This window comes from Anarrhichthys ocellatus, unplaced genomic scaffold (genome assembly GCF_004355925.1).
Source record: "Anarrhichthys ocellatus isolate YVR2014 unplaced genomic scaffold, GSC_Weel_1.0 scaffold10, whole genome shotgun sequence".
Taxonomy (NCBI): Eukaryota; Metazoa; Chordata; class Actinopteri; order Perciformes; family Anarhichadidae; genus Anarrhichthys; species Anarrhichthys ocellatus.
In genome coordinates, this window is record NW_022280040.1 from 3,438,283 (window position 1) to 3,455,918 (window position 17,636).

Sequence of the window (17,636 nt, forward strand, 5' to 3'; positions counted from 1 at the left end):
TAATGAAAATTCTCTCAAGTCGGCCTCACCTACTGTACTGAACCATGAGGTTCATACACAGGAGTAAAGGCGTGCACTTTATGTGCTTTCATCAGACCGACTCCATTAAACTCCCCTCCTCTCTCTCCAGGTTCAAATGATCTATGGGCATCATGATACGCTTGTGGAAGGTGTTGTGTTCCTCACTGCCGATGTCCAGACAAGGGTGGTCTGTGCAACCGGATCCTTTGACATCACGGAGAACATGAAAACATGAAACATAGTTATTGATCACAACTCCGGACTAATCAAATAGCACCCTGGTTTGTTTGAAGTTAAAAATGGTAACAGTGGGTGTTTACCGTTGCACTTCAGGACCCTCCAGCCGCACCCCTTTTCAACGTACACAGACAGAAGTGTTATTTGTATTGTTAAATTTACATTAAGTCCATTTTAATTGCATCAAGCCACTAAGCAGATCTTACAATAATGGGCCTGACAGAGAAAATTGCAATCATCCGTGAAGAGCCTGCGGTGGTGTAATGGACAAACCTGATTAATTTAATCTTGTTGCACTCCATTATGGCTGCACTTTATCATTTCAACAGATGGAGCACCAAGAAATTAAAAAATGCTCTCAAGGATATGTGGCACTTTCCATCCACTCGAACCCCTTTATCGTAAGGTGTGTGGGCTGCTGTGTTGAAATGAAGGCCTGGACTGGAACCTTTGGATGAGTGCATTTTCCAACCCAAATGAGATTACGTGAGCAGTCAATTGATGCAACAAATCATCGGAATTGTCTTGTGATGTATTGCTGAAGGCTGTTAAAGACTGTCCATCCAATCATTGTCCAATGAGTTGATATTATCAAAGGAGTAGAAGGACAATTGCTTTACTATATGGAGGCTATTTGCGCAAGCATGGATGTTACATTCATTCAACCGTTATATATATAAACTGCTATTTTCACACACAAACTGATTTTACAGATGATTTATATCCGGTTGTGTTCTCCAAAGCGATCTGTAATTGTGTAATAGTCAATGTAGAGAGGTCAACAATTATAGAATAAAAATCATATTGTTATTTTATACCACCAAGATATAAGCAAGAGCTTTGACCTCTTTAGACTTTTTTTTCCCTGCATGCAGGAAGTAGAGGAAGTTGTACCAGAAATCCCTATTCTAATCCCAACCTTTTTTCTTTTGCCTGACCCCTTAATATGCAGCGATACCTCCTTGTGACCCCTCATCCACTGGTTGCATGTCTATCAGTTGTGAGCAGTTCAATTAAAGATTCTCCACTTGCAGTTTGTTTAGTGGTAATATGTTTAGAGGCCTGAAAGAGTACCAAAGCAAGGATAAATATAATCTACTTGGGAATTTTTTTCACAACGAGGGTCTATAGATTTACCATTAAATTGAAGTATTAAACATCTGGTATATTTAGAGTAAATACTCAATAAGAAGCTCCCTTTTACACTGATAGTCATTCAACAATATTGATGGTTCTATAGTTCATATACAGCCAGAGAGTTCTGTAGTTTACTTTATACAAGCACCATCATATGGTGAATCACAGCAAAGGTGCTTTTAATATTTGAGCATCCTCAAAGCCTTTTAAATAGACTAACTCATGTACACAATTAAAGCTTTATTTTAAATTGTTTAAAAACAAGCTTTGTCTAAACTAACCATAGTAGCTGAGTTAAATAAATATTATCAAAATACCTGTTGTTGACAGGTACAATCAACCTGATAGAGGAAAAAGTGACCTGTGACAGCCAACAGTGTGTACAAGGTTTTCCTCGTGCCTGTTACATGTATGATACCAGTGGGAGGCGCGCGCACCGACGCATGTGGATCTATCTCATCAATTCACTGTAACCTTCCGACTTCCCTGCATTTGCAAACGATTGAGCTTTTATGTCGGACATTGATAACATATTTATGCGGGATATTTATGCGGGACATTTATGCCCCCCTCGTCACGGCCGTGCATGTCACGGACTCATTTTCAAGCGGGGAAGGAAACAGTCGCTGACGGGTAAACTTCATGGTTATGGACGGAGAGACTTGTTGCATGCGGTGACCGCGGTGATACAGTAAGGTAGGAATTAAACGTTTGACTACTTTTGTTACTTTTCTGTCAGTCGTTCCCTCTCAGTTGACGCAACTATTGTTGCCAAATTGGTTTGTCTCGTGCGGTGAATTGACACCGTGGTATATTCCCAATATGGGCGGGGACAGGACAGCAGCAGTAGTCACAGTGAGAACGCTATATATATGAATCATAGCTCTAGTCATAGCTGTGGCAGAGGTATCACTCCGCGGTGATAAATTAAAGCTTGGCAAATGAATGCTTTCATAGGACAAACAACTTAACTGTTTATTTATCTAAGTTAGTCATATATTTATATGTATTTTAATTGCAGTTGTAAACAAGTGTTTACTCTTCCTGAGGGTAAATTACGTCAGTGTATTCAGTCTTCCAGTAGTTGAGTCTCAAAAAGTAATCAACACTGTTTTTGAAGTTTTATACAGCATAATGCAGTTGCTGTTCCATCAAAACAAGCCTTTTGTTTACCACACGGTAGACCAACGAGTGCACTTGCATTGTGCGGTATAGTTTGTAACATGTGTTGTCTGACATTGTCCCTCAATAGCATAAGACATGCTTTCACTGCCAGAAATAGGCAGATGCAGGTAGTTCAAGTTGCATGCAGGACATTTATCAAAATATCATTTGCCTTAAGTTAACAGCAGTTGCACCTCGGCTTTACTCTCATTCATTCTGCCCCAGGCTGCAGTCATTTTTTTGTCTAATTATTTCCTTTTTACTCTGCACCACACTCTGACAGTGACGGATCGCAGGTTAAAAATGGACATTTTCTCCTCAGTTAGTGTATGTTGGATTGACTCAAGCATGCATGGTGTTCTTCCCTTCAGACCAAAAGGACCTTGGGAAGATTGTGTTCCCCCTCTGCTTTTCCCATTCCAAAATGATACAGTTTGTCTTCATTTTCCTCTCGACTTGGACTCATTTTAATGATATATAGCCGGAGCACATCATCAAGACAGAAGTGTCGGTTATGTCAAAGTGATGCCGTCATGATTACAGTCCATGGTTGCAAACGCAGGCCTCCTGCCAGTGCAAAAGCCACCGAGTATGCATCAACTGTGTATAGACGGTGGTTCCCTGATTGGATGTTTTCCTTTTGTCTCGCAGAACCAAGTTGTGAAATATCAGTACAGTCCTTCAGTGGCTAAATGTGAATTCAAGAAGCTGCCATATTTATGCACCTGGTTAAATGTTATGACGAGGTGGCTGCTGATTATTGGCTCCCTTCCGACTAGAGGTCCATGGTAGCACACACCATGTGGTGCGGTAGTCACAATGGATGGATGAATTTGAATGTAATCTCTACTATTACACTTAAGTGTCAGGTTTACTGACTCTAGGTGTTGGTAATCAGACTGCTGTTCATGATAAACGAGCCACATTGTGTATTATTGTGCTTTAGCAACGCAGATATTCAGTTTAAGATCACATAAGACAAAGAATCCTCACATTTGAAGGTCTGGATTTATGGTCATTATATTTTAATATCTTGTAAATTTCTCGGGGTGATCTCACATCCTCTGAAATGATATGTTTTATGGACACCTTTATTGACAACTGTGGACTATCTTGATCTCCCTTTTGCTGCATCTTGTGTTGTCAGTCACCGACCTGAGATGGAGCAGCTGTGACCCACTGATTCGAGTTCAGAAATTCATTCCCGTTTAAAAAAAAAAAAAAGTGTGGTAGCACAGCGGGAGCGCTGCGATGTATCATGTCTGCAGCAATGAGCAGAACAAGTTGTATTCACACATGTACCAGATTCCCTAAACACTGTACATGTGCTTCACGTTTTCTTTAAGACTCGACTTCAGAGGAGAGTTCTTCAGTCTGTTCTCCTCACTTTTGAAGTTACATGCTCCTCCAATTACTGGGGCCATGCAGTCTCCCCTATGGTGTCCTTGGACAGCTCTTTGAGTGCCTGAAAATGTTGCGGACCATTAATTCTGGATTGTCTTCATCTGTTTGCATAATTTTCCCTCCGTAACCATTCCCCCCCCCATTTTCACAGTCTGTGCTCACAGTTTTTTTTTCTTCTCTTTTATGAATGTTTGAGACTTCAATGTTGTATCTTTGTTTTCAATACCACTGACAGTTGTTAAACTTTTACAGCAGCCTGTTTTATAGCACACCGCCTGTCAGCTGTGTACTGTACACAGCATGTGTTTGTTTTACAGCCAGCAGACAGCTTCACAGATGTATTCAACAATATTATGTATGCTTTTATTAAACTTTCTAAAGATATATAAAAGCACAAACGCAGCAGAGCAGCCGGTAAACAGAAAATCTATTTTTTTGGTGGAAGAAAAAAAAAAGCAAAAAAAAAAAGCATGTGTTTTCTTTAACCTTATGCATTTTCTTCGTTCTTCAGTTAGACTAATTTGCTGTCAGGCAGGAGGTTGTTTTTGCAACTCAGGCAGACTCCAGAAATTAATTTATCCAAATAACCAAGTCCTCCTGGGCCATGGAGGTTGGGACACTGAAATGGCCCTTGGTAGGCAAAGCTGCCTTTTGATGTCTGGAATGTTTTGGCTGACTTAGAGCAGGCGACTGGAGTGGAGGGATCATTTTCACTGACCCATGGGATTTTTAACCATTTTCATACACTGAGAACAAAACAAAGTGAGGAAAAATGCCTGAGCTGATTTGCATTGACTTTGCTATCAAAAACTGAGGGGGGGGGGGTGAAGTGAGACTGATTTAGGGGTTCTTTAATTTAGGATATAAAGTGTGATCTATGATGTTGTCACGACATCATGCACGCTGCAATGTATTTATAAGAGTTTCCAAATTGTTGCTATTAGGCTTGGCTCTTTGGCCTGTATTTAAAAAAAAAAAAAACTACAACAGTAATATAATAAAAATGTCCTTCATTAATGCACGCTGAGTGCTAATTAGGTGGTCATTTGGACTGTGGGCAAAGTAAATACAAGGCCCAGCCTAATAATACAAACACTCTGATTGTACACTTTCATTGTATAAAAGCCCTCATTAGTTGCACTGTTGGTGGATAATTTGTTATATCCAATATAAAATAATTACCACAGTAGTCGCATTAATAAAATAGATTCTTAGAGGACTAAATGCTGTTCTTTTATCAAACAAGCCCGAGGAAAGGGAAGTGCAGAAAACCAGGCGGTCTTGAGTAACGGGGCACTTGAGTTTCCAGCGTAATAAATAATTCACAGGTCCTGTGTGATGAGCTGCTGAGGACAGAAATCCCTAATGACAGCTTTTTATAACTTATGACTCAGCTGGCCATTATGCTTCTGACATCCTTACACAGACCACATTCCCTCTGCATGCTCTGTGCTCACTCTTCTCTCACTCTGCACTGCTTCGCCTGCTGCACTGGCAAAAAGGAGTTCTATTACAAAGTTCTATATACAGTCTCTTAATGAAGGAAATTGAATAGAAAACATATTCAAAAATTGAATTAGTGCATGTTTCGTGTATTCTTTTGAAACTGCTCATTAGGGCTGCAACTACATTTTTTTTAAAAAAAATCAGTTAATCTGCTATTCTTTTTCTCAATTAATCGTTTGGTCTGTAAAATGTAAGAAAATACTGAAAATGTCCATCCCAGTTTCTCAAAGTTCCAGGTGATGTCTTTAAATGTCTTATTTTGTCCGTCCAAAACTCAAAAACATTCATTTGAATATGATACAAAACAGAGAAAAGCAGGTAATCTATACATTTTAGAGGCTAAAAATGGCAATTTCTGACATTGTTGCATGAAAAATTCATTTTATTCATCTAATCCTTGCAGCTCTCTGGCTCATCCACGCTCAGAATAAAGTTTGTTGCTTAACAAAGTCCATCTAACCTCTAAAAGCTGTTATATGTTTTTATTTGAGTGCCTTTCCCTTGTCTTTTCTTACTTCCTATCCCCAAATATCTTTTCACAGAATTAATTTATCATCAATATCCATGTCTTCTTTTTGTAGTTTGTAGAAGTAGTTTGTCAAGTGTAAGAAAAATGCGAAGATTCGCTCTCAAAATGTGTTCCAGTTGAACTTGTGGTTATAAATTTCTCTCCATTGTCACTTCCTGCGTGTCGGTCCGTGCAGGAGGGATTGTGCTATAACCTTAACGCCTGTTGCTACTGCAGCGTATACGTGTGAGGTAAGAGACTGAATAATTGAGTTCCTCCAGTCTGCTTAAGGCCTGTGACTGATCAAGTGCTACAGCGTTTGATTGGCATAATGGCACCGTACCCCCCCAGGTAAGGTCAGTCCGAGCAACATCTGGGTCTATTACGCATTATGCAACTCCCGTTATGAAAGGCAAGGCCTCATATGGTATTGGTTTGATATCATTATTGTTATCATTTCCAAACTCCCAGCTCTCACTAAGAATAGGTGGTTAATTTTAGATGCAAAAAAAAAAAAAAAGATCCAATTACTCAGGCCCCTGCTTGTGGTTGTCCCCAGAGTTGGTGCAGGGAAATAAATCTGGTGGCCTTGATTAAGTACCTGACAATAGAGTTAGCACAGCACTAGTGGTTTATAGTAATACAGCGGACATGGGCAATTAGGCCCACCAAGTAATTTACAGTACTGCTTGCAGGTGGGTGACCTGGTATGAGCCTGGGACCACCTCAGTTAGATCGTATAGCCAAGCAGAGAAGCAGCTCTGTACGACTTCCAAATACAGCAAAGCAATCAAAGATTATAAAAAGCTTGACGCGTATTTCAAATCTGTTATGATTTTTGTTGCTGCGAATGGAATAACATATGGCTCCAGGTTTTTCATCCTTAATTTTCTGGAGAATGAATGATCACTCTTATACATTGTTGATCTTTTTACGTCAGCTTGGACCGCTCTCCGCTCACTGCTACCTATTAATTATGAAATACTGTAGGTCTTGCCCATTTCGTTTTTTACTACTTCTTCCTGCTGAACTTGGTGTGAAAAGGCTGCTGTTTTTTTAAAAAAAAGGTGTATTAAAGTAAGAGTGGGGAACGGTTCCCCCAGCACCCACCCCTCTCCTGCATTATGTCATCAGAGTCAAAAAGGCACGGCTGAAGAAAAAAAAGAAAGCTTGTTTCACACATGATAGACACCTTAACACATGGAGCGAATGGAGCAAGGCATATGGCTACTTCTCTACACACAGCTCCAGCATTCACACACACACACACACGCATTCATACGTTCATAAAGTAGGTGTATTATGATCCTTGAATGGACCTAATGTAGTGTTTTAGAGAGATTTATCTATAATCCTAAAATTAAATTTGTCAATATTCATTGTAATGTAATGATGACCGACATTGTTACAAAAGTCCACGTGCTTATCCTCTTTTTATATATTATTTTACACATGGAAAATAATACTTTCTAAGAGTATTTCAATGCCATTTATGTGAAAATACTTCTACCACTGTATTGTAATGTGTGTAACACTGAGGAAAAACAGTGCCCTCTTCTGCCTGCCTGCCTGTCTCTGCCTGTGCTGCTCCCAGATTGAAACATTACTTCAGGTTTCGCTGAAGTGTTCACTGTGTGGATACTGGCGGTCTGTGTCTGCAGCTTATCAGCCTCTCGTGCAGGTCATCTGCTGGACTGAGTGGCAGGACCCCTGGAATAGCTCTCTCCACCATTATCCCCACTGTCAGCACATAGGCCCTTAGTGCGAGCGGATTCCATCAAGGCCACCGCAGTACAGTGGGTGCCCTGCTCCCCACGATGGACCACTGCTGGGCCGGTTTCCTCAGGAAGCCTCTTTAGTTTTAACAGGAGTCCTGTGCAGTCGATGCAGTTTCTTCCTGTGGAGCTCCTGATAGGTGTTTGACTCAGCCTCTTAACTGTGTTTGTGGTCATAAACCAAATTTAAAGTACTTTTATCTTGAAAAAATGGAAATCATTTTCATTGCAGTCATGACATTTAATAAAGTGATGGTCCCTTTTTATTCATATTCTTTTTAAAGGGCCAGTGTGTAGCATTTCGGGGTATCTCATAGCAGAAATGCGATATACTACTATGTTTTCATTATTGTATAATCACCTGAAACTAAAAATGATTATGTTTTTGTTCGTTTAGGAGCGGGTTCTCTTCACAGAGTCCACCGTGTTGCACAGCCATGCCTTTCACATTTTCACTTTGACCTGAAAGGCCACCGTAGTTCTCAGATGCGCATGTGAAACTGCAGGAACGTCACCCGTATAGAGTGCAAAACCGTGGCAACGCCATCCGACTTCCGATGTTTCTAAAGCAGTGTTATTACAGTATGGACTGCCTCTGAGCGAGGCGAACAACGTTTCCTCGGTTTCACACTTGGCCGCTCGAGTTACCGAAGTCTTGGAAAGGGCGACTTGAACGGAGGGGTTCTCAATTGGTGGCGATCTGCAACCACACTGCTGGATGCCTCCAGAGCCTACACACTGTCCCTTTAAACATTTATTGCTATTTTTACTCTTTTATTGTCAGTCAGAGTAGGCAAACTGCTAATTGGCTGTGAAGGCAAGTTCCATCTATTTTTATGTGTGTCATTCATTCATGACAAATGCCCTGCAAATAGGGAGAAAGGCTAATTGGCATAAACTCCAATGATGTAAGCAGCACCAAACCACAGCTGTGTGTGAGGTCCACCGATGCTTCCAAAGCTATTTTAGAGCTCCAGTCCAAAAGAAATACTGTATACTTGTGCTACACCTGCAATGCAACTTAGTCTTGAAGACAGACGGCGTAAGCAGAACATTTAGTTTTTTTCACTTGACAGAGAAAGGATTAGTTTTAGTCTGTGAGCGCTATTTCCATTCACCCAATAAGGAAACGTTCTCCTGCTTATTTCTACGGATGCAATTGTGAACTCCTTGCTGGACTACTGGACTGCAATATTTTGCATTTCTGCTACTGATGTTTAATCTCTCATTAGCCTTTAGGTGACAGCTTCAGCCTCAATCCTGTGTTTGCCAATCAGAGGCAGGTTGAGTGACAGGCACAGAACAGCACATCCCTTATGTAAACCCTTCCTCTACCACCACGAAATTAGAGTGGCTGTTGCTACACGACGCCGCCTCCTGCTTCTACACAAATGAGAAAGTAAGCACTCCGGTTCAGAAGTTCACATTTTGGATGCGTGCCGGAACTACTTAAGGCCAGTGACGTTTTTTTTTTTTTTTTTTTTTTTTTTTTCCAGAGGAACAGGTGGTCAGAGTGACATAATTCTGGCTCACTGTTAAGATCCTTAGAAATTAGGCCCTGTTGCTCTGCCAGAAGTGTTATTACTCTGTCAATATGTATAAGCACAGAGTTCATCTGACTTCTTACTAATGTAATCTGATAAAAATAGAAAGGCAAATTTAAGATACTGACATGAATACTTCTTTACAACAGCTCCTGTACTTTAGATATTAAGTAAGCTGTTCGACAAGCAAACCAATCACGTACATGTGCAACCATCTTTGACGTGTCTCAAGGCTTGGCTGAGAAAGCTATTTATTGTTATACACTGTTAACTACTGGCGCGTATGCGTTCGAGTGGAATGCCATACAGAATGCAGAAAATATATTTAGTTCTCGCCAACAGACAGCAAAAGGCACCAGTGGGTCTAGCCCCTGTGTGAGAACAGTTATTTCTGTCGCAGTATGGACTTTCAATTACAATAATCCGCTGCTTGACTCTTTCATGAACATCAGGGCCCGAATATCTATGCAGATACATCAAATGTGGAACCCACAGTACATATCATAAATGGACATAGCTTAGTTTGCAGTTAGCTTGGGACATCACACATATATAATTTACTGTTGCCTTGTTTTCTGCCTTCACCCATACCTGATTTGTTTCCTCTTATACTGTATACAGCAAAGGGGAACAGGGAATACAATGTAGAAAGTCTGCTTGCATTTAGTTTGAGGAGAAATAATTGCATGCAAGAGTTACTAAATGTGCAGTAACAGTTTGTCACATTTGAGTTATTATGAGTTACTTTAAGCCCATTAATAGGTAGGTGCTTATGGACAGTGGAAATACCCCACAGCTGCAGTCTGGCTGTTGCTCCATGTGTGATCCTCCTGTCAGACCCTCAGAAAACACTCAGACTTCACCACCACGCAGTCACAGTCTCAATTGCTGCCATGCAGACATGTGTCCAGCAAACATTCTGGCTGCATAATGAATCCAATATTCTGCTTTTCTTCTCAATTGTATAAATATGAAATATTGTTGACAGTCAATTAGATTATAACAGTTTACCATGCAGTTATAGTACTGCTGTATGGTGTGGACAATGCATTTTTATTCAAGCTATTTCTACTATTATTGACATTACGGGTCACTAAACAGTCTGCACGGTTTTATCTTTGGGAAACCGTGTGAGGTCTGTGTTTATATTTGGTGGAGGTTTTACCTTAAAGCTGGGCAAATCTCATGGCAAAGCCGTGTGATTCAGAAGGGATGAACAGAGAACAATGGTTCAGATAAGTGAATTACCTACCTAGTAGGGAACACACAAGGGCTGTGTCCTGAAGCTAGGCAACTGGCAGGCCCTCTGTTTGCATTAGGAAACAGTTGAGCAGCTCCTGCAAACACCGCTTATCCTCTTTAATTGGTGCGTAATTCCTGCAAAGTTGTCATACATGTCTGTTTTTCTTGACCTATACAAACAGTAGAGGGGAGCGTGAATCGTCATTGAGTGGTTAAGTGGAGGCTTCTCCAGAGGGGCAAATAATTGCTGGTAAGAATTGCGCAAAACGCTGGTGAAGTTGACGAAGTTGTGGTGTTTATCTCGGAGCAATCTGAATGACGGAGTTAGAAAATGTTTCTCTCCATCTACCGAATTGTATTGTTTAATGCCAATGTTCTGTATTTCAGACTATTTAGAATGTATGAATTGTAAGATTGTATCTACACAAATTAATTTTATGATGATTAAGAAAATAATTTTAGAAATGAAATGCAAATAGGTTAGCTATTAAAACCCAGAAAACAAAAGACCTGTTAAAAGTTTAAAATGAAAATGTATGCACTTAATGGTTAATGTGACTGCCTATGTATCAGACTTTCATTCATTTAATTATCTTTATTGGATACCTGTCACTTAGACACTATATACTTGCCTGTGCTGCTGCTGCCTTTATGAGCTGATCCACTGAGGATAGTATATGTGAGAAGGCTATTTTTCAGAAATTGCACATTGACTTGGCTGAAATATATTGAGCACAAATGGATTTCAAATGATACACAAAAATGTGGATGACAACGACAACATTGTTTGCACACTCCGTATTTGAGTCTCATAGCATCTATGCCCTCGGCTTCAGAACAAAATCCATGTTGGTTTGAAAAAGAATAATAAAAAATAGATTTCTAAGTCATATCGCTGATCTGCTGCCATGAACGAACAATACCTTTACCGTTCTCTCAGCACTCAAACTTTTTAAATGTCCTGGAGGAGTTGTTGTTCGAGTCCCAAACCCACTGAGATCTCTAATGAAGGCTTTACCTTCCAGGCAAGCATATTTCTCCGAATGACAGTAATTTACATATGATGTATTTAGAGAAGAAGAGGGCAGGCTAATTCTATTTAGAGATTTTCCTTTGTTTTAGGAGTCATTAGCAGCTAGCTCAAATCTAATTTTTACAATTTCATCAGGCCATCTTGGAAAGCCTCTGTGAGCTCATCAGAGAGGAGCATTTATTGCTAAGTGTTCTCTATTGCATTAGCACACAATAAAGCGGCCAGGGACTGCTACAGACGTTTATGTGGAATCCAGTTAACACTCCGCCAATTCGTTTTTTATTGGGACACAATCAATTTTTATTCATTTTAAAGCCAGAATGCTTTCTTACATTGTGTGCCTACCCCCCAGCTTATTATGCCCTAAACTAATTACTCAGTTGTTTTCACAAAATGCTAATGTTTATGTTAAAGATTTCCTCTTTGAAATGAAGGCCTGACGTGCATATACATAATGAGAGATTTTGTGCATTCTAATGCGAGTCTGTCGCATATGTTCTTCATTATCGCACGCTTCCCACAATGTTTTTTAAAGCGTAATAATGGCATTCATTTAATTTGTAGGAGTCTGGCAATAACAGCAGAGTCTGAGTAATAACGCATAATGTGGCATATTGTAGAGAGGGCTAAACACAATGCAGCTCTTGAGAGTTTGTTAAGTTAATAGTAGAGTATCTATTATGGACATGTACATTTTATATATTATTGTATTGTGAATAGCCAAGAACTTGACCCCGGTGTGGTGGGAAAGCAGCTGAAGGCGTCTCAATGTGAGCTAGAAGTGTGCATCTTCGCTGCTGTGTGATAATCAGAGTGCTTAAGTGCTCCTGGAGACAAGACAGACCCAGATACGCGCTTCCTCTTTCGGCCCCTCCTCTTATTCGCCAAGAAGTATTTAATGGCTGCCATTTGACTCCGACATCATTTATTGTTTGGTATCAGATGTGCACCTTGTACCCTTCACCGTTTGCAGAAGCATGTTTGACCTGAACTGGAATGTAGGCAACAGACAAAAAAAAAAAGCCGTACTCTTTTTTTCCCTTCATCCTTCAAACCTCCGGCCCACCGCTGCTTTCCCATCAGTAAAATGCACAGGCATCCTCTGGTTGGTATTGCATTTCAATACGCGCAGACAAAGAATATTCATAGCCGCATCCTCGAATGACGGTCCGTGACATTGCTCGGCGCACAGTAAATGTGCATGTGCTTTTTCTTCATGTGTGTTGGGCTTTCCGTGCGCGTGTGTGCAGATATTTTTCTATTCCAGTTTTGGGATTTGTCCCGCAGTGGGCTCTGGAATGCTTTCAACATATTGATGAGATGACAAGTTATCATTGATCTGTCCTTACTTAGTGGGATCCATTAAATAATGTATGTGCTCCTGTGCATTACCAGTGCACTCTGCTGTCCTCGACCCATTAGAGGAGCAGGGCATGGGGCCCTAGTGGCTCCAGGCCCCTCTGAGGTCCTTGGGCTTTCATTTAATTAAATTATCCTATAATGAAAACTCCCATAATGAGATTAATTTTAATTATTTATCGCAGGGCCGATTTTGAGGGAGAGGCTGCATTAATAATGCACGAAAGGGATAAACATTTTTTTTCAATTCATCACCTTTTCTCTTTTGTTAAAGGTGCAATTTATTAAGTGCTCTGCAGCTGCTAGAGGTGATGTGGTGGAGATATGGACGACCTGCAGGCCCAGAGGTCAGCCTGAAGGGCTGCTGGAGTGCTTGACTGTCATTAGATAACGTGCATTATTTTTGCTAAATTAGCGTCACCACAAACCATTCGGGTACTATGCATTCTCTGGTGTGCTTAAATACATTCATTCACGCTTCAGTTTCCATAGAAGACTTGTCCACTTTGTTAAAAGAGAGCCTGTCACAGTTTTGGCATTCTTAAAACAATGTTCTCTCCAGTTTCTTGAAGCCTGATGAATTTTACATTAATACCTAAAAGGCAGAGAAGTAATCAAAATTCTGCCTGTAATTCTCTGCTGATATTTGTATACCTCCATCAGGTTGGCATGTTGATTCCCCTTGTGTGAGCACATTAGAAGACTTTGGTGGCTGGCCAACAGAACAGGGGAAGATTGTCAAATGTCACACAGTGTGAAACTGTAATTAGCTGGCATGGAAATGTGCTTATTTGGGTTCTCGGGCAAGAGAGATAGCAGTATGGTTGAGATATGTAAGCTGATACGTTGTTGGAAACAATTATACCCTTTGTGATTTAAATGAGCACATTTCACATCTTCCAAACGTTTGTATCAACTGACAGAAATATATAGGCTGGCAGAGAAGTGGCCCAGGGCAGGAGTCAAGAATGTCATTGGGATGGTGAGCTGAGTGCATTTATCAGGCCTTCATCAATAGTTGATTAATAATGCAGGCAGAGTCTGGGGCTTCTTTAGGGCAGGGTTTCAGCTAGCTTGTCATTTTGTAAATTGCATAGTCATCATGCAATGGATGGGCCAAACTGCTCCGGGAGTCACAGCTGTGAATGTAGGTTGGATTTTAGTAACAGGTACAGGAAGAGTTTGATCCAGATGTGTTGGAGTTATGGTCTGGTATCCGCAACAAATGCAGAAACAAAGGACCTTCAAAGCGGCTGCAGAGAAAGAATATAAAGACAAAAAAAACTGAATATTAAAGCTTTTGATGCGCACAAATAATACAAAGCTGCCAGAGACATAAATTGCTGTTATATAACATGCAGAAAGAGAGTTCTGGACACAATTGCAGTCAAATGGATCGTTTGCTTTCCACTTAGCTACAGAATTAACAATATTATCAACGTCAAAATGGAAATCAATAATCAGAAACCACCAGTCCCGTCCTTTGGCAGATACTTCCCACTGGCTAACAGAAAACAAACAGGCATTTCTTTCCATTGTGAGCTGTTCAAGGTGCCTCGGCCCAGGTGCAGCATGAGCAGAACAGTTGGTGGCCGGTGAATGAGCAAACCCTTCAATTACCCCGAGCCGGCTCCCAGATAACTCCTATTCAACAGAATGGGCCCTCTAATTGCCCTGACCAGTATTACCTGTTTTGTGTCCAAAAAGTGCTCTATTCTTCCACATTGTTTCCAAGGCAACTGGAAGTTTTCGTGACCTATAAAAAAGTTGCTACTCCTGTAACTGATCCGAGGCTAGGCGGTTGTTTGTTTCCATGGCAGGCTGCAGAGCTATTTATAGGTCTATCTAGCTGGTACGAGTAGGCACAGAAAGCAGTACCAACAATTTTATTCATTCCTCTGGAAGAGGAACACCTCGTGTGTTTTTGATGGACTGGAAGTCTGCTCGACATTTGTCTGGATGTTTTGAGAACAAAAAAAACAACACCTGGGGCTTCAGGAGTTGAGTCACAAAGTCAAGTGGAAGACGGCTTCACACTCTTCTCTCCTGTTTTTTTCCCACCGTCTGCAGAAGCGGATCCTAGTAACAAAACGTAATGTTTACTGTGGAGTCAGAGGCAATGCCCCGGATGACCGGAATTTCTTTGTTGTGGTTCAGTTCGTGTGTTCCGCAAAGCCGTACGGAGCTGCTGGTATTGATGATTCACATGCATCATCATCAGAGGTCCTTGGCAGTTCATCACGTCCTCCCTCACCGTGTGCGTCTTTAGCAAAAGGTTAATCAGGAAACCCTCCATATTGAAGAGATAATTTATCTCTGATTCACAGGGTTGAAAAGCCGTATTAATTACCAAAGGTGTCAAGAACAGAGTTCAGGAAAAGACCTCCCTTCAGGCATTTGGCAGCTGCATCAAATTTGCCTCTGATTTCAAAAGTCTTTCACTTTTAGTCCACATAACGTATATTGTAATATCATTAGCTCTAGTTTCTCACATCCACTGCTACCCTTACACACATGTGGCTACAATTGTTTCATATCGACCCTAAAAACATTGTCACGTTTCAGTTCAAGACCTGCAGTTGTTGCCGGATTAAAAGTATATGTCAAAATGTAAAACATTATGGCTTCTTGATAACAAAATGTAGACACGGTAAGAAACATTTGTGTCCACAGAGAAGTCTTGAAGAGGCCAGACAATAGATGGACTTCTAAAAGAGGTGGGATATCAATAGGAATCTATTTAGTTTATGGACTAGATACATTAACTTAACTAACAATCAATCACGGCTGTCTTTAAAGCTTTTAAATGCACGTAAATGTGAGCTGTCAATACATTTCCAGCACCATGCTCACTCTTAACGCCACTGTTGTGGTTATTCACCGACCTAAGTCCGTTTGTTACTTCCTCCTTGAATTGCACCTTCAGTAATGCTGCTTTGCAACAAATATTCCGATAAAAGAAGATGAAATATTTACGGGAAAAACTTCTAGCGGCGGAGTAATTCACGGAAAGGACACAGACAACAAAGTTATAAACTGACTTGTCAGTGTATATTATTTGTCTCTCACATTTTGCTCTTGTTGCTGATAATCTCTTTTATTTTACTGCAGCAAAAAGCACATTTTTCTTAAATTGTTCAGTAGCACCATGCATTAGTCAGTCTCTAATAGCACTAGGTCTTCCATTGAAACAGAGCAATATTGTACCAATATGTGGGTTACTGCTATAGAAAACTATAAGCTATAAGCGACTGTTCTCCCTCATATGGCTTATTAAGCAGTTCTAGCGAGATTAGATACAACATATTTTCAGTACAAAGGGAGAGTGTGCTGTGAGGAGTGCATTGCAAATTCCATTTCCTCATGGAGGAAATCACCTTTTAGCAGGGCCACTGCTGTTCCAAACACATCAGGAGGAAACAAACATGGAAAGTTGGCATATCATTTGGTCCAGTCGGTTCTACTGATGTCTTTCACAATGATATGTTTGTCCAAATGAACTGCATCGGGAAGCTGCGAAGTCTTTGCTCAAGAAAGTGGACCGGCATTACAATTACACTGGATTGGGACGGAGAGAATTGATGTTTACTTTCCACGAATTACCGTTGTATTTGTTATTTCCTACTGGGTTTATAACCCAACTGTTAGTGGCTTCCTCACTCGGACGATGCAGTCTTTGATTTTTCTAATTTGTAAAGTAACTTGGACAGCTCTTCCTGCTCATTGGATATTGATAGTGCAGCAGTAGTGCTCTAGTGAAAACAATAAATGAAAGGCTGTCTCCGTTACTCACGATGACTGCAGCGACAAGTACCAGACACATGCACAGAAGTCACCGAGAGGTACTTTGGGGTTAGGTATTAGCATATACGTCGGCACTCTCCTCGCATAGTCTTAAACTGTGATTAGCCCATCGGTTATTTCGGAACTTCTTGTCATGCTGCAGGTCCCTCTGATATGATTGGAGGCACCCACTGGTTTTGGCAAGCTGCTAATAGTTCACACTGTCCTCAAGGCTGTGAAAAAGTTGTGCGGCTCAGCATGTTTCCTGCCGTTCTATAAAATGAGTGACATTTGGTGCCTAGTTAATCTGAGCTTTGGTGCGCATGCAGAAGGAGGCCGGGGAGACGGATAAGCCCAGCTGTTAAGTCTGTCCAGGAGTTTAAAATTACTGAAAACCGGTGTCCAATGGGAATGCCCATTCATCGCTGCAAATAAACCCTGCTGTGTTAGCTCACACTTGCTTCTTAGTGAACAAATGCGGATGTAGGTTAAATATAAGTTATTTTTCCGGTCTGTAGTATCTGTTTTGTTATTTATGCAGGGATAGATAGCTGATTGGTAATACCCCGGGCTTAAATAGCCTTGTGCGAGCTCTTTTGTTCGTCCTTTGGCACGGACGATATCAGAACTTGAATGTGGAAGCATATTCTGTCAGTGAGACAAACCGCTGGCTCGCACAGCACGGCCTCTTTTGTAACTGTAGTTAGTCTCCGAGCAGAATGGCACAGACCCAATCTAAGTGGCTTTCATCTGGCCAATTCAAACAGACGTTTGACCCCAGACATTTGCCTAATGTGTTTTTGTTATGTGGACTCCTGGCTTCACAAATGTCACTGTGGTGGGACTAGTGGGGGGTTGGTGAGTGACTCAGGGGTTGGGGGTTAGGGGGCGGGGGGGGGGGGGGGGGGGGGGGGGGGGGGGGG

The 17,636-nt window shown here is 41.0% G+C and overlaps 1 protein-coding gene across 2 annotated transcripts in view; it reads left to right on the plus strand.

Moving 5' to 3' along the window:
• Positions 1-2,033: 2,033 nt before the first annotated feature.
• The window catches only part of eya1 (EYA transcriptional coactivator and phosphatase 1), a 58,222-nt gene continuing 42,619 nt past the window's right edge, over positions 2,034-17,636 (plus strand). The window contains exon 1 of one of the 2 annotated variants that reach the window (XM_031850078.1): positions 2,034-2,091. The gene's annotated coding sequence lies outside the window, so the exon portion shown is untranslated. The remainder of the gene's footprint in view (positions 2,092-17,636) is intronic. The other variant, XM_031850094.1, reaches the window with a different exon arrangement.